Genomic DNA, 23,270 nt, shown 5'->3' with positions numbered 1-23,270 from the left:
ATGGTATTGAGAAAACCACCTTTAAAGTTGTCCAAATGAAATTTTTAGCAATGCATACTAATCATTAGAAATTAAGTTTTGATATATTTACGGTAGGAAATGTACAAAATATCTTCATGGAACATGATCTTTACTCAATATCCTAATGACTTTTGGCATGAAAGACAAATCGATAATTTTGACCAATACATTGTATTTTTGGCAATTGCTACAAATATACCCGTGCTACTTAAGACTGGTTTTGTGGTCCAGGGTCACATATTTGATATATTTTAATAGCACTTGTTATTTTATATTGCCATATATTACTATATTGATTTTAGAAATATATAAAATCGTTTTGTCATTCAACTCTATTTATTTGCTTACTTATTGTTCAGATGCAGGTATTATTTCACTTTTTCTGTCTTTTTCATATCTATTCACTTCTGCAGTAATTCCATGACTCTTCTATATTTGTTCATTCTTTGATTACTTCAACGTTCACTCATTCTTTTGCACCCTATCATTCACTTATTTACTTACATCTCACACTCATGTTCTCTCATCCCTTTCACTGCATTCTGTTCCCTCTTTTATTTTTCCCTCTCTCTCTCTCTCTCTGACTGCTGCCGTGGCAACAGCAGACCAGAAGCTCGAGAGATGAGATTGGTGTCAGGGCTTGGCAGCTGTGTGTGTGTGAAAGGGAAGGGTGCAGCTGGATCGTGGCAAATGTGTTTTTTGGTGTGTGTGTATGTGTGAATGTACCCAGCATACTTTGATGCATTTTGACCTCTCTTTTCTTTCTGCGTGATTGTGTGTTTTTAAGTGAGCCTGTTGAACAATCCCCCTAACCCCATAGAGCAAGGCTATAAATGGCCATCATCTACATCACTACAGTCTGAACCCACAGATGAGGATGCTGGAGAAAACACATTATAAACGGAATTATTTTTATAATTAGTAATGACACAAACAAATTGTCATCATTTACTCACTCTCATGTTGTCCAAACTTTTTGGGAGATGTAAGCAGAATGTATAGGTAGTGTGTATAAGTAGTGCATATGAATTTAGCACTATATTCCGAGTCTTATAAACCCACAGGGACAACTTTGTGGGTGGAACAGATTAAAACTTTACTCTATTTACAGAAAATGTTTTTTAGCTCTCAGATCTTATGTTAATTTATATATAGCGAATGGCCATGCGTTGTACCAGGTTTGATGTCACCAATCACAACATGTCAGCATGCATATGTGAACCTGTAAATGAGGTCTGCTACAGGTGAGAAGATTTTCAGAAAGTTTTAAGTCTGTTTGTCACACAAAGCCTTCATGACTTTACATAACTTGGAATATGTTGTACTTTTAAGGTGTTTTCTCTTTTTTTGTTCCAAGCTTGGTAGCACCTGTGCCAATTATTTGTGTTTCATAGACAGAAGAATCTGCACTTCTGTTCAGAAGTTTGGTAGTTGGCAGTGTTCCTTCTTACATCACGGCCAAGCACAGGACAGATGCAAAAAAAGAGTTTTGATTGAATTTGATTGAATTCTAGTAAATGCGAAATAATTGCAATGCTTGAGCAAACCACTATAGAGTTGGTGGCGCTACAGAGTTATAACCGGTGAATTCAGGTTTCATAGAAAGAGAATAATGTGCACCAAATCAGTTGTTGTAGAAATTGAATACTTTTAATGGTTGCGAACGAAATAGCTCAACATGAAAGCTAATGCAAACGCAATAACGTGAAATAAAACGCAATGTTTTAAAGAAGAGTTGCTTTATTAAGTGGTGGAAATAGCTAATATGTGACCCTGGATAACAAAACCAGTCTTACGTAGCATGAGTATATTTATAGCAATATCAAAAAATGCACTGTATGGGTCAAGATTATTGATTTTTCTTTTATGCCAAAACTCATTAGAATATTAAGTAAAGATCATGTTCCATGAAGAGATTTTGTAAATTTCCTACTGTAAATATATCAAAACTTAATTTTTGATTAGTATTATGTATTGCTAAGAACAACTTTAAAGGTGATTTTTCTCTTTTTTTTGCACCCTTAGGTTCCAGATTTTCAAATAGTTGTATCTCAGCTAAATATTTCCCTATCCTGACAAACCGTACATAAATGGAAAGCTTATTTATTCAACTTTTAGATTTCAATACATTGACCCTTATGACCCCTTATTAGTTTTGTGGTCCAGGGTTAAGTATTAACATGTTCACATTTTTGGAATAAATAAATAAATAAATATATATATATATATATATATATATATTATATTATATTATATTATATTATATTATATTATATTATATCATAAAAAAGAATTGAACTGTTCTGAGGTTTTTTTTTTAGGTTTTTTAAATGAGATTTTTCGTAACTATTTTTTTTATAGAATTTATTGGTGACAGCACTGTAAAAAAAAAAATTCTCAGGTAACCTAAAATGTGCATAATTTAGTTGAAACGTTTTGCTGAGCAGGAAAAAAATAAAGGAAACATTGGTAGTTGTTTTTTATTTTTTTTTAATATTTATGTTCACCAAAGCTGCATTTATTTTGATAAAAATACAGCAAAGCAGTAATATTGTGAAATATTCAAATGTAAAATAACTATTTTATATAAAAAAAATAATTTAATAATTATTATTTATATATTATTATTATTGTATAATAAATATTTAATAATTTTATAAATAATTATTTCAATCAAATTTATGAATTTTCAGAATTTTAAGCAAGTAGCAATTCCTCCAGTCTCAAGAAGCATTTCTTATCATTATCAGTGTTGAGAACAATTGTGCTGTTTTATTTTGATAGAAAAGGTGATAAATGTGATTTCATGGTTTTCATGATTCTTTGATCAAAAGAAAGTTCAAAAGAACAGCTTTTATTTGAAATATTGTTTGCAACAAAATAAAACTGTATTAAATAAATACAACATTTAATCATTTGAATGTATCCTTCTTGTATAAAAATATTTACATTTTTTCCAAAAAATCATATGGACCACAAACCTGTGAACAGCAGTTGTACAGATTTGGAACAACATGAGGATGAGTAAATGCTCATTTATATTTAAGCATTTATCTTTAAGTGTAGTTAAGTCTAAATGTCTAAATTCAAATGGAAGAGAACTGAGTCATCTAAGTGTGCAATTATACTATAGTACTCGGGCAGTATGTGTGAGTGTCCAAAGTTATTATGCATATATTGTACTCATCGCTGGATCAAAATATAGCATCCACTCATGCCGCAACGGGGCCAGATATTCAATGTGTTTCTCCCTATATGCGTGTCTTTGGTGTTCTAGGCATTTTTGTCACATATAGGCTGCACTGAAGTGAACTAGAAACCTAGACGGCATTTTTAAACATTCAAAGATACCCAAAAATACTGTCTAGGGAGACGGCTCACTAGGTTTTGAAACATAGCCATATATTCTTGGAGAACAAGGCTTTGCTGCAGCACTCGGATTAGCAGAGGTGTTGCGGTGTGGAACCGTGTGTTGGAGTAAGATCCATGTTTGGGTGTCCTTATTTATTGATCCATTTGCTTTTTAAATGCACTGCTCTCTGACTGCTCGGCCTGTGTAAGTGTATTAAAGAGAGTTAGAGAGAGAGAAAGGTTGGTCTTCAGCCAATGCAGGTCTGTACTACAGAAGTGTCCTACTTTATGCCTGATTTGACAAAAGGTGTCGCATGGGAGTATATTTTTGCAGCCATGTATTTCTGTGCGCGTATGTACGTGTGTGTGTGTGTGTGTGTGTGTTCAACACAGAATCTCAATGAGCCGTCTGCCGCCTCTGCTGCTGTGTGTCTGTGATTCAGCACTTCTCACAAACCTCCGTCCGCACACATACGCACGCTTCCCGCATCCCGGCAAAGACCGTCCCTGGGGACGTCTCCCAAGGACCCCCTCCCTGTTTGATCAGAGGTGCGTAATACGGATCCTGCCAGAACAGTAGATGCAGCTCAGAGGCCAGATCCTCACTTGAAAGTAAGATAATGAGACAAAGCAGCGAACAGTGACCCTTTCATTGTCTAATGCAATGACGTTCAGTTTTAAGCGTTGCGTAAGAGAACAAAAAAATGACATTATAAAACAGTGGGAATGTGGGAAAGAGTTTCACACATTGTTTTTTGGGTGCAGATCTGTGCTTAACTGACCGAGAAGCTCAATTGTAAGGCTTGACGTTAGGCTTTTCCACAAACTTGTCTCTTTTGTCCCAAGACAGATTTAGTTGTCCATTCAGAGATTTTTATTTAAGTGTTAGTTTTTGGTGGTTGTTCCTTGCAAGTGGATTCGTTTTAAAGTACTTTTCTGGATTTAGTGTAAATAAAGTATTTGAGGCATAAACATGATTACCACAGAAACAGACAGAGTTAATTTCTAAATACACTGTTTGGGATCAGTAAGATTTTTAATGTTTAATAAAAGTAATATTATGAAATATTAGTGCAATTTAAAATACTTTTTAAAAATACTTATTTCAGAATTCTTTGAATAAAACATTAAAAAGAACAGTATTTATTATTACAATTAAAAATACTTTAAAAAAATTCTTTTTCAGGATTCTTTGATGAATAAAACGTTAAAAAGAACAGTATTTATTATTACAATTAAAAATACTTTTTTAAAATGCTCTTTCAGGATTCTTTGATGAATAAAACGTTAAAAAGAACAGCATTTATTATTATAATTAAAATACTTTTTTAAATACTTTTTTCAGGATTCTTTGAATAAATTCTTAAAAAGAACAGCATTTATTATTGCAATTTAACACTTTTTTAAAATACTTTTTTCAGGATTCTTTGGTGAATAAAATGTTAAAAAGAACAGAATTTAATATTGCAATTAAAATACTTTTTAAAAATACTTAGTTCAGAATTCTTTGAATAAAATGTTAAAAAGAACAGTATTTATTATTACAATTAAAATTACTTTTTAAAAAATACTTTTTCAGGATTCTTTGATGAATAAGAAGTTTAAAAGAACAGCATTTATTATTGCAATTTAGGATTCTTTCATGAATAAAATGTTAAAAAGAATTTTTTAATACTTTTTTTCAGGATTCTTTGAATAAATTCTTAAAAAGAACAGCATTTATTTTTGCAATTTAACATACTTTTTTAAAATACTTTTTTCAGGATTCTTTGATAAATAAAACATTAAAAAGAACATTTATTATTGCAATTTAACATACTTTTTAAAAATAATTTTTAGGATTACTTGATGAATAAAAAGTTAAAAAGAACAGAATTTACTATTGCAATTTAAAATACTCATTTAAAATACTTTTTTCAGGATTCTTTGATGAATGAAAAGTTAAAAAGAGCAGCATTTATTCAAAACAGAAATCTTTTCTAACAATGTAACTGCAAACTTTGAACGGTAGTGTATATTGTAACAACATATTTCTATTTGAAATAAATGCTGTTTTTAATTGTTTTATTAATCAAAGATTCCTGAAAAAAGTTTCACAGTTTCCGAAAAAATATTAAGCAGCACTACTGTTTTAACACTGATAATAAATCGACATATTAGAATGATTTCTGAAAGATCATTTGACACTTAAGACTGGAGTTATGGTGTTGAAAATTCAGCTTTGCATATTACATTTTAAAGTATATTAAAATAGAAAACCACTATTTTAAATTGCAATAATATTTCATAATATTACTGTTTTTTTCTGTATTTTTAATTAAATGAATGCAGGCCTGATTAGCAGAAAAGACTTAAAAAAAAACAAAAAACATTACAAATCTTACTGATCCCAAACTTTTGAACAGCTGTGTATATTGTTACAAAATATTTATATTTTAAATAAATGGTGTTCTTTTTAATGTTTTATTCATCAAAGAAAATTGAACAAATATTAAGCAGCACAACTGTTTCCAAAATTGATAAATCAGCACATTATAATGATTTTTGAAGAATCATTTGTCACTAAAGACTGGAGTAATGATGCTGAAAATTCAGCTTTGCTTCAGGAATAAATTCTATTCTTAATAATAGATAAATTCTAAATTGTAAGATAAATTCTGATCTTACAGCACTACTTTATCTCACCTGAGAATTCTAAATCGGATGAGCTGTAGATAAAATAGCAAAAAAATTAACTAAAAAATCCTGCAGGCATTTTATTTCCCCTTTTACTCATACTGCACAAAAACTAATTCAATAAGAATGTTGTTACAGGGACTGATCTTTTAAACTTTTTGAACTGAACTTTTTGCTAAGGTTTGCATATGGTGGTGTGTGCAGCTTTCCTTAAAATATATCCTATTCTTAAAATAAGAAATACCCCAATATATCGCCTTACTTATATTGCAACCCATGTATCGTGATACGTATTGTATGGCCAGATTCTTAGCAATACACAGCCCTAGTGTCTAAAGTGAATGTAAAGAGGTGGGCCTAAAAATCAGATAGAAAGGTAAAAAGATCAGATCTGTGCATTAAGACTTGCAATGTAAACAGCGTAAACTGTAGGGGCTCCTCTTTTCTAGTTATTTTAATGTCTGGTTATGCATTTTCGATGTAATTTTTGGGTGGAGTTTAATTCTTATAAAGTTTGGAGTCAGAAAAATGTTTGAAAGAATGAAGAATGAAAAAAGTATTTTATGCTCAAAGTCTGCAATTATTTAATCAAAAATACAGAAAAAAACCCCAGAAATATTACAAATTGTATTTGTATATATATTTAAAAATTTCCTGTGATGCAAATCTGAATTTTCAGCATCATTATTTTTTGATGAATAGAAAGTTCAAGAGCATTTATTTGAAATAGAAAACTTCTGTACCATGTCACTTTTGATTAATTTAATGCAAAACCAAAATTCTTATTGACCTTAAACTTTTGAACAGTAGTGTTGTTACATCACATCCCTTTTCGGTTGCCATTGCACGTGTCATGCAAAATTAACCTGGTTTGCCTGCTTTAATGGTTTTACGTCGCCATGACAACCAACTTGAAAGTCTAGATATAATGCTACAGACAGTCAGTAAGGCTAGTAAGCAATTCTGTGTCATGTAAGCACATATAATGTTTAAGTCTTGTGGCATTTTTGTTAAAACACTGTTTTTGAAACATTTTATGATGTACTTTTTCCATCAGTAAAATGAGTGGCAGACGGAGGAAGAGTCTGAGAAATATCCTTTTAATTCTCTCCCACCGTGTGACTTAGAATTGATTAAAAGGACTACAGTGGCCTTTTATTTAACAAATGTCAGCGTTTAAACAGACTGAAGTGATCTGACAGTCTGCACATCATGCGTCTGACTGACGGACAGCAAAACTAATTACATCATGGCAGTAAGTCTAATAATGGATGCTCAATCACTGGCCCTTCGAGACACCAGTCCACGAGACATTTCACCGCGAGAGCTCTGAATGCATTCTCTTGCATAATCTTGCAGCAAAAGCCTGACCCGTGATCAGTCATGATTAACCCCTGAAGATAAACACCACTGCACTGAGGATGTTGAAGGCCACTCTTGTCTGTTTTCAGTCGCTATGTTCTACAGTCTCATATAATGGCTCTTTGTTATACCTTGGCTGCTGAAATCTCCGCAACAGCTACAGTAATGGTATCAAATTCAAGACACGCTTTCTTTGCACTCAGACACCACAAGCCATGATCAAACTACACGGCCCATCTCTACATTATCATTCACTAGGAATCAATCTTTCTTCTATTTTCAAGGAACATAAGCAACCTAAGCTGTAAAAGCAGTAGGCTGAGCTTTCCATCCTCCCTCTTTGCTTTTCTTTGGGGATATCTGGTGGTTTTGAAAAGGAAAAAATGGTTGTGGCTTGCTCGCAAATCACATTGAGGAGCCATAAAGATTGAAAAATTCAGTTCTAACACAGGGTGAGGAGGGAAACAAAACACAAAGTCTCTTTCTATCGCTCTCTTTTGCAATATGCACTTGCTCGAGAGTAATAAAGCAGGATAGTATTGATGTACTCGTTCCAAGTAATGATCTTGTTGTAGTCAACAAAGAGCCTTGTGATGCTAGCATACATTGCATTGAAGGAGAAGTCCACTTCCAAATCAAAGATTCACATATAATGTACTCACCCCCTTCTCATCCAAGATGTTCATGTCTTTCTTTCTTCAGTCATAAAGAAATTGTTTTTTGAGGAAAACATTTCAGCATTTTTCTCCATGGACTGGACAATGGAGAATGTTCTCCGTGGACAGTGGACTGCTATGGTGCCCTGATTTTGAACTTCCAAAATGCAGTTTAAATGCAGCTTCAAACGATCCCAAATGCGGTTGTAAATGATCAGCTGAGGAAGAAGGGTCTTGTCTAGCAAAACGATTGGTTATTTTCATTATAAAAATACAATTTAAATACTTTTTATTCTCAAACGCTCGTCTTGCCTTTCTCTCCCTGAACCCTGTGTATTCTGGCTCAAGACAGTTAGGGTAAAAACCCCAATCGTATTTTGTCCCTCAACTTCAAAAATCATTTCAAAATCATCCTACATCACTGTAGAAGTACCGACACAGTCTTTGCAAAGTAAACATGCAAAGAAGATCAAACACCCTTAAAAAAAAGTAAAACAGCAATATAGGACGATTTTGAAGTTGAGGGAGAACATGAGATGGGAGTTTTTCGACATACCCTAACTGTCATGAAATGGAAATAAACAGTCCAGGCGGAGTAAGACGAGATGAGCATTTGACATTGAAAAGTATATAAATTGTTTTTTTTTTTTTTAAATTAAAATAACCAATCGTTTCGCTAGATAAGACCCTTTTCTGTCTCGGCTGGGATCGTTTGAAGCTGCATTTAAACTGCATTTTGGAAGTTCAAAATCAGGGCACCATATCAGTCCATTATGTGAAGAAAAATGCTGAAATAATTTCCTCAAAAAACATAATTTCTTTACGACTGAAGAAAGACAGACATGAACATCTTAGATGACAAGGGGGTGAGTACATTACATTATATGTGAGTCTTTGTTTTGGAAGTGGACTTCTCCTTTAATATATTGTAATTCAGCACACAAAGGCTCTAAAGATTATAATAAAAGACATTTAAGCATGAAATGAGCATGAGTATGAAATTAATGGCATTTTAAAAATGCAAACACATTTTATGTATATGAACTAGGGCTCTAACAATTATCGCAGTTTAATTTTCTTTGATAAAATGATAACAGTTCGATAAATGTTTGATATGTTTATGCACCAGATGTTTGTTCACATGACCACTAATCAGCACTGTGAGATCCAGTGTGAAGCGCTTGAATTCAGCGTGGAACACAAATGACTTGGTGATGTAAACTAGTTTAATGTCAGATGAAACAGCGCTGACAAACAGGAGAAACACTGTGCACAACAATACAGTCAGAAGGCATTTACAAATCGGCATTATTGACCATGGATTGCACCATGTTATTGTTGCAGAAATGTGGGCTATTCATATCAAATTTCATAATGTAATTAATATATAAAGGGAGGAATGGAATATAATCACAGTATTTTTTGATTAAGCTATAGCATTTGTGCATTTATACTAAATGTATTTAGACTACTGTTTTTCATACAAGTACCTATAAACCTATAGTTAGATTTTTACCATGATATTGAGGGGCCATGTGTGGTTTTAACTGTAGTTATCGTAATCTTAATGTATGCTACTACTAATGATTCATTTTAATAAAACAGTCAGAATAATTACATTTTTACCATCTAAAAATTAGGTTGTTACAATTTTTACAGATGTTACAGTTTTTGATAATGAACCTAAATATACATCTGCTTCCTAACTCTGAAATGTGCATTTCTAACACAATTTTTTGAAAAAAAAATATTGTTTAGTGCTGTGCAACAATTAATTGCGATTAATCGCATCCAAAATAAGTTTTTGTTTACAAAATATATGTTTGTACTGTGTATATTTATTAAAGTATATATTTTGAAAATATTTACATGCATATATTTTTGTCGATATAATTAATGTTATATATAAATATATTTAATATATTAACATAACATTTTATATATTAAATATATCCATGCATGTGTGTTTATTAATTTGTACTATGGCTGTCAGTTTACTGTGTTAAAAGATTAAAATACTTTTGACAAACATGATGCAGGGCAGCAACTCCACAAATGCAATTATGCCCTAAAAATCATGATATTGGTGCAAAAAATGCCCTGTATGTCTTTTGTCTCATATTTATGTATAACACACAGGCAGCAAGAGCAATATGAGACGAGTGCTGATTTTGTCCCGACCTATCACAAGCTTAAATGCGATTTTGTACAACAGTTTAGTAAATAAGAAGTTGATATTGTGTTATATTTTTAAACACAATGTTTTGTGTTTTGCTCAATTTTGAAGAGAACATATTACCTTTGAAGCCATAGCAGGATTGTTGCACATCTCCAAGGAGCACAGCGGTGTTTAGTTTATGAATGGATCCACGTTTTGAACGAATCGAGTGAATCAATGATTCAAAAGCCCATTCATAAAGAGAGCCATTTACTTTTTTCCTGAATGAATCAGCTGTTTGAATGAATCAAATCGAATGACTCATAAACACATTTACTGCCACCTATAAATAAATAATAATAATAATAATACAAATTAGAACATTAAAGAGAGAGTTCACCAAAAAAAAAATTAATTCTATCATTTATTCACCCTCATATTCACCCTTTTTTTTTGTGGAACATAAGAGAAGGTATTTTGAAGACTGTTGGTAACAAAGCTGTTTTGGTTACTTATGACTTTCATCACGTGAACAAAAATACTGAGATATTTCTCAAATTATCTTCTTTTATGTTCCATAGTTTACATTAAACCGCTGCAGCCTATATGTTTGTGTAATAAATTCTGTTGATTTAACTAAACTATTTCTTTCTAAAGCTACAATTTGTAATGTCGACTTGATACTTTCTCATTTAACACAAAAATAGCTTTAAATAATCTTTTGTGGGTATTTTCACATTTTTTTTGCAGTTAATTAGATTAATTAATCGAAACATCATGTAATTAATTAGAATACAAATTTAATTGACTGACAGCCCTAATATACACGTAATAAATATGCACAATAAATATGCACAGTGCACAGACATATATTATGTAAACAAAAACTTTTTTGGATGCGATTAATCACAATTAATTGTTGCACAGCACTAATATTATCTGGCAAGACAAACCTGCTTCATGATTTGAAATAATATCACTTATTAGAATATGCAAAAATAAGAAAAAAAAAATTCTATTAAGATATTTCTTTTGCTAAAGAAAAATGACTGGGAAAGTGTAAAAAAATTCAAAAACGTCATGTTCTAACTAGGGCTGTCAAGCAATTAATCACGTACAAAATAAAAGTTTGAGTTTGCCTAATATATGTGTGTGTACTGTGTGAAATTAATATATAATATTTAAATATTTAAATATCATATAAATACAAACACATTCATGTATATATTTAAGAAATATTTACAAGTATATGTATTTATTTATTAATTTTTAAAGAATTTATATTATATATAAATAAAAATATTTTGTACATAACATTTCTCTAAAATATATGCATTAATTTGTGTGTATTTATATATACATAATAATTACACACAGTACACACACATTTATTAGACAAACTCAAACTTTGCAATTAATCGCGATTAATCGTTTGACAGCCCTAGTTGGAACATGACGTAAAGAGTCTAGTTTCACTTAAGAGCAAAAATCTGCCTAAAGATTTGACATTTATCGTGATAATTATGTATATCGACTGATATGAAAAAAAAATTATAATATGATCTTCTTCTTTTTTTGCCCAGCCATAATATAAACGGTTTTAAATGATAAAAAAATAAGACAAAAATTGTTTAAACTACATTGTTAGCGGATATATACAGATTTTTTACATTTAAAAGAGTTAAATTTTCCCATTATTTTTAGGCCCACTGTACACAAAAAATTTATTTCACAATTTCAGTTATTATTTAATGTTATAAGCTAAATGCATTGCTCCCTAGTTTTTAGTTTTATATTGTGTGTGTGTGTGTCTCTCTCTCTCTCTCTCTCTCTCTATATATATATACACACAGAAACACACACACATATATATATATATATATATATATATATATATATATATATTCTTCAAATATTACAAATCTCTATTACAACCTGAATTTCAAGGCAAAAAGAACTGACTTTAGATCATTTAAAATAGCTTTGTCTTACATTAAGCTTTAGAAGAGATTCTCTGTCACATTAAGGACTTCCTTAGGCAGTAACTCTGATGTATGTCTATTGTAAAGGCTGAACCAGGTTGGCCATACGTCTGTATCACTTGTTCTGATTAAGCAGCGTGCTGTATGAGTCATTTGCCTCCTTGGCTTAAGGCATTAGCTAATTAGTCAGATCAAATGTTGTGCTGCATGGGTGGAATGAATAATACGCAAAACCCTTTGCCCTTACAGGACTCAGTTTAGTAGCGCTATTTTAAGACATAAAACATCTTGGGGTCGTTTGTGTCAGCCAGGAGGTTCAAATTAGCATAAATTATTTCAGTAAAAAAGTGATAATACTATCTTTTAAGTCAACATGCTGCTGCATTCCCAACACATTTTATTTGCAATCCAGTGACATGTATTGAGACAGTCAATAAGGTCAGTTTTGATTTGATGTTGACTGTAATGATTCTGAGCAGACGGTTATACTGAAAATGGCTATCAAAACCCCATCCGGTACTATAAATGTCTGAAAACTGACCTCATCTTTCTGTGGAGACTGAGCATAGCGGAAAAAATGCTTTGCTGAAATTTATCGCAAGCATCACAGGTTAAGATGAATTTGAGGCTTTGTGCTGCCACTGCAGCATTTTGAAACGTTCAGTATTTTCTACCGCTACGCATTTGTGATGGAGGTTTTGCTTTGGATGGTGAAATATCACCTTCATAATCTTTGTGCAGTTGACATAAAATAATCATCATAATAAAAAAAGAAAAAAAAAAAAAAACGAACTCCCTGGCGTGCTAGAAGAGATGTTTTATGCCACATCTTTAGTGCTAGTGACTGACATTTAGAGTAAAAGCCTCAGGGACACATGCATTGATCAGTATATTAACCCTCTTTAACCTCTTTGCTGAATGCACGTGCAGGTGGGTGCTCAAAGCTGTCAACTCTCTCTTTCTTATACCTCTAATGGTCAAACGTAACAGGCAATTAGGAAAACTAGGGTACATCAGGTGCGGCTCCATTCACGTTGCTCCTGGAGACAGGATGACTGTGAGTTAGCATGAAACAATCAGTTATTTACATTTTAAGGCACCACACTGTGCGTATGCTCCCAATTTGAAGTACGTGCCAAAAGGGATGACAATAGTTTGGCCATCTTAAATTTGGCAATTTTAAATTTGACTAATCTTTTTTTTTTTTTAAAGCAAGTGTTTTTAGTGTCGAATTAATTATAGTTATGTTTTTAAATTTTATTAATAAAAATAAGTGTAATTTTATTCATACAAATCTAACCACCTTTTTTCTTCCCGTAAAAGCAGGTGTGGCCATTTGTAAATTTTATGGGTCAGGCTTCCAGCCTCTGTACAAAACAGTTTGTTTTTCTGCTTGTTATTGCAGATTGGTGTGTCTTACCATGTTATTTTAATGTATTATCTTATTAATGAACACACTGGTTTGTAGTGCAAACAGTTTTACCATTTAATGCACGTTATTATTCTTCCTATTATTTCCCTATAGCGGATATTGAATCGGAAGTCTCACCCATAGGCTTACTTTCATGCTGAGGAAAAAGGTGGATAATTCAGAATTTTCACTTTGCTTGTTGCAATGCATTCTGGGATTGCTCAATATTAAGATTCTTAATGCTTGGCATCTCATTGTGTTTTTGATCAGGTCAAAAAAAAAAAAGAAGAAAAAAATATTTTGATTATATACAGTACTGGGTAGTAAATGATTATATATAAATATCCTTGAATATATAATCTAGATTGCATACTAAGATTCCAATAATTAAGTAATTGTAAAAACACTGTTATGGTTTTAAATGGCTTATAATCAGATTACAGCTGCAATTTTATTGATTACATGATTACATTCTTCCTAAAATGGCAGTAAACTTTTCATATTTAGTTAATAAATTTGTCATTGTAAAGAAACCTGATGCTTTTATTGGTTTGCAAAGTTATATGTTATATTGCAATGTAAATATTTTATTAACATTGCAATATAACATATATAACATATTCAAAATATAAGACACCAATGTTTCAGGAGTTTAGGACACAGAATAGGACAACTGTTTATTTGACAAATGTTTTATTTCCTATTTGGGTTTGTGTATGTGCCTTATTTTTTAAAGGAACGTTTTCCCCCCCAATGCATTTTTAGATTCCAGTGTTTTCTGTCATAGCTACAGTATGCAAAGATTTGATTTCAATAACAGTATCATAGCTATAACTGTATCTTTTATATATTTTCTTTCTCTTTGTAATTTTATATCAGTATGGCCCAATATTTTCCTACTCAAATGTCCTAAACCAGTTTGGTCAAAAGAAATCTAAAAGTAATCAGATCACATTGCCTAAAATGTGTAATCTATGTGACCCTGGACCACAAAACCAGTCTTAAGTAACAATTGAAGCAATAGCCAGAAATACATTGTATGATTTTTCTTTTATGCCAAAAATCATTAGGATATTAAATAAAGATCATGTTCTATGAAGATATTTTGTAAATTTCCTACCATAAATATATCAATTGGTAATATGCACCGCTAAGAACTTCTTTTGGACAACTTTAGGCGATTTTCTCAATATATATATTTTTTTTTGCACCCTCAGATTCCAGATTTTCAAATACTCGTACCCTGGCTAATGTTGTCCAAACCATACATCAATGGAAAGCTTATTTATTCAGCTTCTAGGCAATGTATAAATCTCAATTTTAAAAAAAAAAATGACCCTTATGACTAGTTTTGTGGTCCAGGGTCATGTATTATGTTAATAATTACAAGTGTTATCTTATTTTAAATCAGCAATAAACTACAGTTTGTAAGTAATCTATACGCACCATAGATTATATTAATAAAATTCATGGTAAAATGGCAGTTTTACTCAATATTTCGTGCCATGTATATTTTTGTTTACTAGACTATATTATTAGCTTCTAGTGTTGGGGAGTAACTAGTTAAATGTAACGAAATTATGTAATTTAATTACAAAATAAATGTAACTGTAATCTGTAACAGTTACTGAGGGGAAAAAAGTGTAATTACAATTACTTATAAAAATCTGAATATTTTCACACACATACACATTTGATTGATTTCTGAAAAAATTTAAAAAAGACACAGCTCCCTATGTTTTGGAACAGAGCCATTCAAACAAAACAACACAAAATGCTATGCTTTACAGCGATTACACCATGGTTAAGGGTGTCAGGTATGATGCAACAGCCCTTAACCGTGCTGTTAGACATTATGATGGCAAAGGCAATATGCTGAAAGACACAGATGTTCATAGAATATTTTTAACGTACTGTATTATTAATGATAACCATGCCAATAAACGATTCGTTTGCTAAGTAATATAGTTCATTATCTGCAGACAGTTGCCAATCATTCTCTCAAACTGATTTGTTTAGTTGATTCACTATACGACTTAAAATGGGGCTCATCCAATCAGATTTTAGAGCTGAAACTGTCCGCTTTATAATTTGCAATTAGCTATAAGGCCTTCATCAATGCAGTGACTAATAAAGGCATAGTCAATTATGCAGCTTCGCCTCTGGAGTACACACAAAGCGATTTTCTGAAGTGCAGAAACATTTAGATAAGTATGGTGTGATAGGGAGAAGGGTTTGACTTCAGGCGTATATGAAGCTCGTCAGCGCCACTGTCAAAGTGACGAGTGAAAATAGCTGTGCAGGACAGAGTTAGATACAGCGCAGACAATTTTCAAAAGAACTGCACTGATTGCCTGGCAGTTTAGTGCTTATTGGCGCAGCGCTCAAAAAAATCACAGAGTAGAGGCACAAAATGCTTCAATCTTCAATGCATTATTTATTTAAACACCTACCGTCGATATGCACTTGAAAATGTTCCGTTTAAAAAAAAACAAAAAAACACACACACAGAGGACTCAATCCAATAGCACAACAAGCAAATCTAAATACTAACCAGAGGCATCTGTTTGGATTTTAAACTCTAGTGGGTTCAGGGAGGTGAGAGAGACGTATGCCACACAGACACAGGCGGCTCGCCAAGGCAGGAGTTATCAGCGGGCAGCATCGGACCTCAACACCACCTGCTCCCTAAAAGCGCCGGGAAGCAGTATCGTCAGTGTCTCGCCTGGCCCATGTGACCTCCCCCTGTCACAGCGCCCCCCCCTCCCAGAGCACCCTTTTCACACCTTTAACACCATACTAAGAGACAGAGAGAGATAGACAAATTGAAAGAGAGAGAGAAGGAAACAACTGGGGAATGGCACAGGTGAGAGGATGGAGAGGCCGATGTTAATCAGTCTATCAGCAGCTTTGGTCCAAGAGTCGGTACAGATGTACAGATCTAAATTTAGCAGGGTGCTGGGGTGGGCCTGGCCACCACAAATTTTCCCTCGCATGCTTCCAGCACTGAAGTTTTTGAGCATAATTTAAGTGCAGTGTACAAATTATTATTCTGCTCATTTCTGAGTGGCTGACAGAGCTTTACGGATGGGCAATTCCTCCATTTTCATCCACATCTGTGATCCATCCATCCACCCATATGTAATATATATAAAACGCATATAAACAGCCATTCAAAAGTTTGGGATCAGTAAGATTTTTAAAAGTCTTTCCTGCTCATCAAAGCTGTGGTTAAAAATACAGAAAAAAACAGATATTGTGAAATATTATTGCAATTTAAAATAGTAGTTTTCTATTTTAATATACTTTAAAATATAATTTATCCCTGTGATGCAAAGCTGAATTTTCAGCATCATTACTCCAGTCTTCAGTAATATTTATTTGTTTGTTTTGGAACCTGTGATACTTTTTTTCAGGATTCTTTGATGAATAAACGTTGAAAAATTTCTTTGAAAGAAATTAATACTTTTATTCAGCAAGGATGTGTTAAATGGTAGAAAAGATTTATATTATGAATAAATGCAGTTCTTTTTTTTTTTTTTTTTACTTTTTATGCATCAGAGAATCCTGAAAAAAGTATCAAAGTTTCCAAAAAATATTAAGCAGCACAACTGATTTTTAACATTGATAATTAATCAACATATTAGAATGATTTCAAATGGATCATGTAACACTGAAGACTGGAGTAATGGCTGATGAAAATTCAGGTTTGCGTCACAGAAATAAATTATATTTTAAAGTATATTAAAATAGAAACTGTAATTTTAAATTGCAATAATATTTAATATATTACTTTTTCCCCTGTATTTTCAATCAAATAAATGCAACTGTAAGCATAAGAGACTTCTTTAAAAAAACATTAAAAATATATTTATATCATTACTCCAGTCATCAGTGTCACATGATCCTTCAGAAACCTTTCTAATATTCTGATTTGCCGCTCAAGAAGCATTTATTATTATCAATATTATAAATACATGAATACATTTTGTCAAGAGTTCAACTGAATAGACAGTTTAACATGTATTTTTTTTTAAACAATGTAAAAGTTTTTACTATGACTGCCAATTTAATACATCCTTGCTCATTAAAAGAATGTGCCCCCAAACATTCAAAATGTAATGTTTGTAATTCTTCTTTAAGTAAAAAAAACTTTTATGAATACATTTTTATAAATAAATCAGATTTTTTTTTTCTGTTTTGACAGGACTCCTAACGATGACAGGAAATGAGGAGAACATCCCCTCAACAATCAGAGCAGGCTAGATCTGGCCCTGCATAAAAATAATATTAAATTCCAGTGATTTGGATGAGAGCAGACAAGAACAAAGAAAAAGATTATAAGAGATGACAAGTTAGTGGTGATAAAAAAAGATGCACCACTTAAATACTACCGCTATCTCTTTTTGAATACTTTTTGGATAGAGTATATATATATATATATATATATATATATATATATGTATATATATATATAAGGCTATACAGTAGGTTCTCAGCAGAAACAGATAATTGACTGTGATAACATACCTTTTATGTAATAAGATTTCACTGTTTAAACCTCCGAACAGCTACCAATAGTTAGAAGAGGAGGAGTCCTCGAAAGTTACCCAAAATAAAAAAAAAAAAAAATCGCCATCTGTTCTAGAGGTTTCACAGCAGAAAGACCCGAGCTCAGCAAGGTGCCCTTCTGCCCTTTGGAGTTCTCACTAAAAGGTCTGGGGAGGATTATCTAACCGTGTGAGTAAGAATGAATATGAGTATGAATAGAAACCGTTCTTACTGACTCAATATCTTTTCCTTGATGTCAGGAAATGACCTAAATGTAACAATAACACATCAGCGTCATTGGCCAATCGATGGAGTCTTTCAAGCATTTCCTTCACTTCCACTGGCAGATACCACGATATTACTTAACCACAAGTACAGTACCGGGATGAAGGCAGTAGAACTGTTCAAATTATGAATAGACCATGAAATCCATTCCTTTCCACCCCTATCAAAAATGACAGCATTTTTAGGTAGATTTAACAGAGCTTGCAATGAAACCACCTCTTGGAAATGTATTTATTTCTTCCCAAAGCTAGTAATCTGGCTTAATGTCGCCACCTCGGCTTTATGTTTTGTAATCTGGCTTTATGTTCGGAATCCGGCTTTGTTACCTGGGACCCGTTGATACATGTGTAATCCACAATCATGCCGCTTATCTACTGTTGGTGTTGTAATCTCAAATCCTACACCTGCAGTCTTGGCAGTGTGACTGCTAAAAGCTAGTGCATCTGTAGCATGCTATCATTACCATCTGCTTCTATCGACTTCAGGAAGTTGAGTCATCAGACGAGATCGGCCATGCTTAGGGTGGTATGGCCGTAAGCCATACTCTAAAGAGTTGATATGAAGGGAATGTTTACAACACATCCCGCTGCGGCACACCGACTGATTTCCCACCATCACATGCAACAATTTAAGTAAACAAATATCTCCAGCTCTACTTAACAGCCAGTTCTCACATTTATTGTTATACACTGTCTACACGGCAGATAAATTATACAATCTAAAGTGGAAAGTGATAAAACTGTGTACTTGCAAAATGACAATACTGATTGTCAGATACAGGTTTTTTAATGTCTGATGTTGATAATGATATCGAGACAACAGGATGACCAATATATAAGTAACCTAAAAAGATGAAGAAATGAAACTTTCATTGTTGTTTTAAACCCTATTGACTTTCATTGTATAGACAAAAATGGTTAACATCTACCTAGAAAGAAAATCATATGGGTTTAGAATGACACGAGGGTCTCTCGACAGCAGCATTTCTACTAATAGCAAAATTGTAAGTTTATCTGTTTCAAGAATAGCACCATACCTCGCTAGTGAGAAATGACACGTAGGTTTGATGTTGCTAAACTAATTTACTGATAAAATCGTCAGAGCAGCAGAGCAACGTTTCTGTGCGAGTTTGTGTCCACTTTACTTTATGCATGTGTGTTTGTATGGGAGAGAGAGCGGGAGACAGAGAGTTTATTATTTGCTTGTTCAGTGTTGTGGGTTTTGGTTCTTTTCATGTTTTAGGCTATAAGGACATTTAAAAAAAAACTGAAATCTTTTGGCGAAGTGATATGGACATGCAATGCGGTTCAAATCTGCCTGGAACTACTTTAGCTATGCGCTTCCCTGAAAATAACTGTACACCTTAAAATGTTTGTCAACCAATCAGATTCAAGCATTCAACAGTGTCGTAGTATAAAGGACCTTAAAGGACTGGTTCACTTCCAGAATAATTTGATAATTTCCTTATAATTTATTCACCCCATGTCATCCAAGATGTTCATGTCTTTCTTCAATCGCTTCAGTTGAAAAGAAATTAGGGTTTTTGAGGAAAACATTCCAGGATTTTTCTCCATATAGTGGACTTCAATGGGAGCCAATGGGTTGAAGGTCCAAATTGCAGTTTCATTGCAGCTTCAAAGGGCTATACACAATCCCAGCCATGGAATAAGGGTCTTGTCTAGCAAAACAACTGGTCATTTTCTTAAAAAAAAAAAAAAAAAAAAAAAAAAAAAAGTAATTTATATACTCTTTATCCACAAATGCTCATCTTGCACTAATTGTGCAATGCACTTGCGTCTCCTCACGCATTGCGTAGTCACGTTGGAAAGGTTACATGCGGTTAGTACTTCATCTGTGTACTTTGGTTTAAAAAGGTAGGGTAGGGTGAAGAACTCCATCTCATTTGCTCACTTTCTTTGCATGTCTGCTTTGCAAACACTGGATCGGCCTTCCTGCCTACGTCATCACATGACCTTTCCAACATTACTACCTAATGCATGAGGACGAGCTACTGCAAGATGAGCATTTGTAGTTAAAAAGTACACACACATATATATATATATATATATATATATTAGAAAATGAAATGTGTAGAGCCCTTTGAAACTGTGTTGAAACAGCAATTTAGACCTTTGACCCATTGATCCTCATTGAAGTCCACTATATGGAGGAAGAAAGAAAGACATAAACATCTTGGATGACATAGGGGTGAGTAAATTGTCAGGAAATTTGTATTCTCTAAGTAAACTAATTGTTTAATATTGTTATAAAGAACCTTTTTTAATAGTGGTTTATTTTCATCAATATTTGTTTTTCAACAATACTAATTGATATCGTTTTTACTTCTCCATATGTATGGTCTTATAATATCTTGTAGCCTTGTAAATAGCTTTTAAATGGCAAGCCGTGTCAATTAGGTACTTTTTTATTGACATGGGAAACTGTAGCAGAAGTGACAAGCACTCTAACAACAGTTTTCAGGTGAATACATTAATACATGACATGACAACTGACATTGAACATTAATACATACTGTACAAGAAACACAGAGCAGATGCACTGAAGACAATGCAATTAAGTTCCAGAGAGATCTCTTCGCAACCCTTTATGATGCTTTTAAATCTATCATTATGTGTGCATTTTGAGTAGCAGCTTTACTCTGCAGGTGACGAGGTTGTGGGATGTGACAGCATCTGGGTAGAAATACACAAATGAGTTTAGAATGAGAATGTGTTTCCTCCATTTGTTTAAAAAAGAATTATGTTTATAAATGAAGGAGCATGAGCCCTTCATGATGGTAAAAGGATAAAGTGATACAAAGTTATGGTACAGATTTAATGTTTTTTCTTTTCTTTTTTACTCACTTAGTGGAGGAGTGAAGTATCCTTAACTGAACAGAGCTAGTCACAGCTGTTTTAAAAGGTTAAAAAAAAAATGAAAACAGAAAAAGGCATGATTGGAAAGAAACCAGTTGCAATGGAAAAAAAAGTTAAAATGCATAGACATTTTAAGAAATAAATAATTTACCTGTTGCGATTGTGTTGGCAGTGTGTAGTTGGACAGTTGAGCTCCAGAAAATCAATAATGACTCTGACAGTTACAGATTTGAAAACAAAAAGGAGGGAATTTAGAACCCTGAACACATTTCAAAAAAAGGGTTCTTCAGGATTATATGTGAGCCTGGACCACAAAACCAGTCTTAAGTAGCGTGGTTATATTTGTAGCAATAGCCAAAAATACATTGTTTGGGTTAAAATTATTAATTTTTCTTTTATGCCAAATATCATTAGGATATTAAGTAAAGATCATGTTCCATGAAGATATTTTGTAAATTTCCTACCGTAAATGTATCAAAACCTAATTTTGTAATGAGTAGATTTTCAAATAGTTGTATCTCAGCCTAATATTGTCCTATCTTAACAAACCATATGTCAATGGGAAGATTTTTTTTTTTTTACGTTTCATGATGTATAAATTTCAATTGAAAAAAAAAATTACCCTTATGACTGGTTTTGTGGTCCAGGATCACATATGGTACTACTTAATACATGTTAACTTTTTAAGATCCATCTTTTTTTGTGAAGCGTTGTCTATTAACAACATATTGTTGTTACAAGGTAGAAGTTTCACTTCTGATAGTCAGCCAGTGGCGATGATCTCAAAATGCCTAAATATTGGCCTAAAAATAGACTTGGCCATATATAAGGTCTTTTACTAGATGAGCCTTAGCCGCTCTTTCCATTACTGTTCTAATTTTCAATTTAATGTGTTGTGTTGCTGCCTTGTCAGCAGGTTTGCCTCTGGAGTGTGTGGGAGCTCATATAGCTCAAACAGCAGGGCATGTCGCTTGCAACGCCAAAGCCATGGGTTTATTTCTCAAAGAAACTGATAAAATGCATGCTTTGAATGCAGCGTAAGTCGATTTGGATAAAAGTGCCTGCCAAATTCATGAATGTAATTACATTTTATCTGTTTTCTCTACCGATTAATGTACTGTATCACTCTGATAATGGCCATATATTTGCCTAACTACAGGTTTAACAACATTAATTGCAAGCCATGTAGGGTCGATTTCAGTTGTAAAAAGTGCCTGTTTCAAGAAAGGGAAACAATCTTTATCTATTTCGTGTTTTACGGATGACTCCAGAGCTTGACTTTAAAGGACACTTGTGTGTCATAATTGCAGCAACAATGATTAAATGCACAGCTGGCATTTTGCAGCAATATTTGACTGTTTTGTCAAATTGAATCCTCACAGGAAGCAAAGGGAGGACATTATTGCTAGGTGGGAGGTTGAATGCTTTTCTTTCTCGCCTCCTCTGCTAAATTTAGTCCCATCAGCCTCCTCCTGACTTTGCTCAAATGAGGGAGGCCACTCATTTAAAAACTTGAAACGGGGGCTCCCGCTTCGAATTTTTAATCATCCGTCCACCTTAGGGATTATTAATTGTTTGAGAGCAGAAGCTAGCTGGAGGAGCACTTTCTAGAAATAAAGGCGCAAAATAACAAGTAGGACATGCTTTAATGCTATCCATAAATGCTTTCAGCGCTATCAGAGACGAGCTATATTGTCTAATCATGTCATCATTTATGATAGCGGGGTTGAAACATTCCGTTATTTTCCTGAGGGAAAGTTAATTAAAAGAAAAGGATGTCCTTGGCACCCCGGTGGTTGTCGTTCCCAGAACCACTAATTGCCTCCGAATGTAAATATTTAATGTTGAACAGCTCATAAAATGGTATGACAACAACAATGTTGAACACAGCATCTCGGCCTCAAGTGCTTTATGCTGTCTGTTCCTTGTCTTCGCAAATCC

At 33.1% G+C, this 23,270-nt stretch overlaps 1 protein-coding gene across 2 annotated transcripts in view; it reads left to right on the top strand.

Annotated features, from left to right (window-relative positions):
- Nucleotides 1–23,270, top strand: part of LOC127182148 (glutamate receptor ionotropic, kainate 5) — a 118,810-nt gene that overhangs the window by 30,065 nt on the left and 65,475 nt on the right. The window lies entirely within an intron of this gene.

The sequence above is a fragment of the Labeo rohita genome, chromosome 19, assembly GCF_022985175.1.
Source record: "Labeo rohita strain BAU-BD-2019 chromosome 19, IGBB_LRoh.1.0, whole genome shotgun sequence".
In the NCBI taxonomy this organism is placed as follows: domain Eukaryota; kingdom Metazoa; phylum Chordata; class Actinopteri; order Cypriniformes; family Cyprinidae; genus Labeo; species Labeo rohita.
This window is presented reverse-complemented; position numbering and strand designations above follow the sequence as displayed.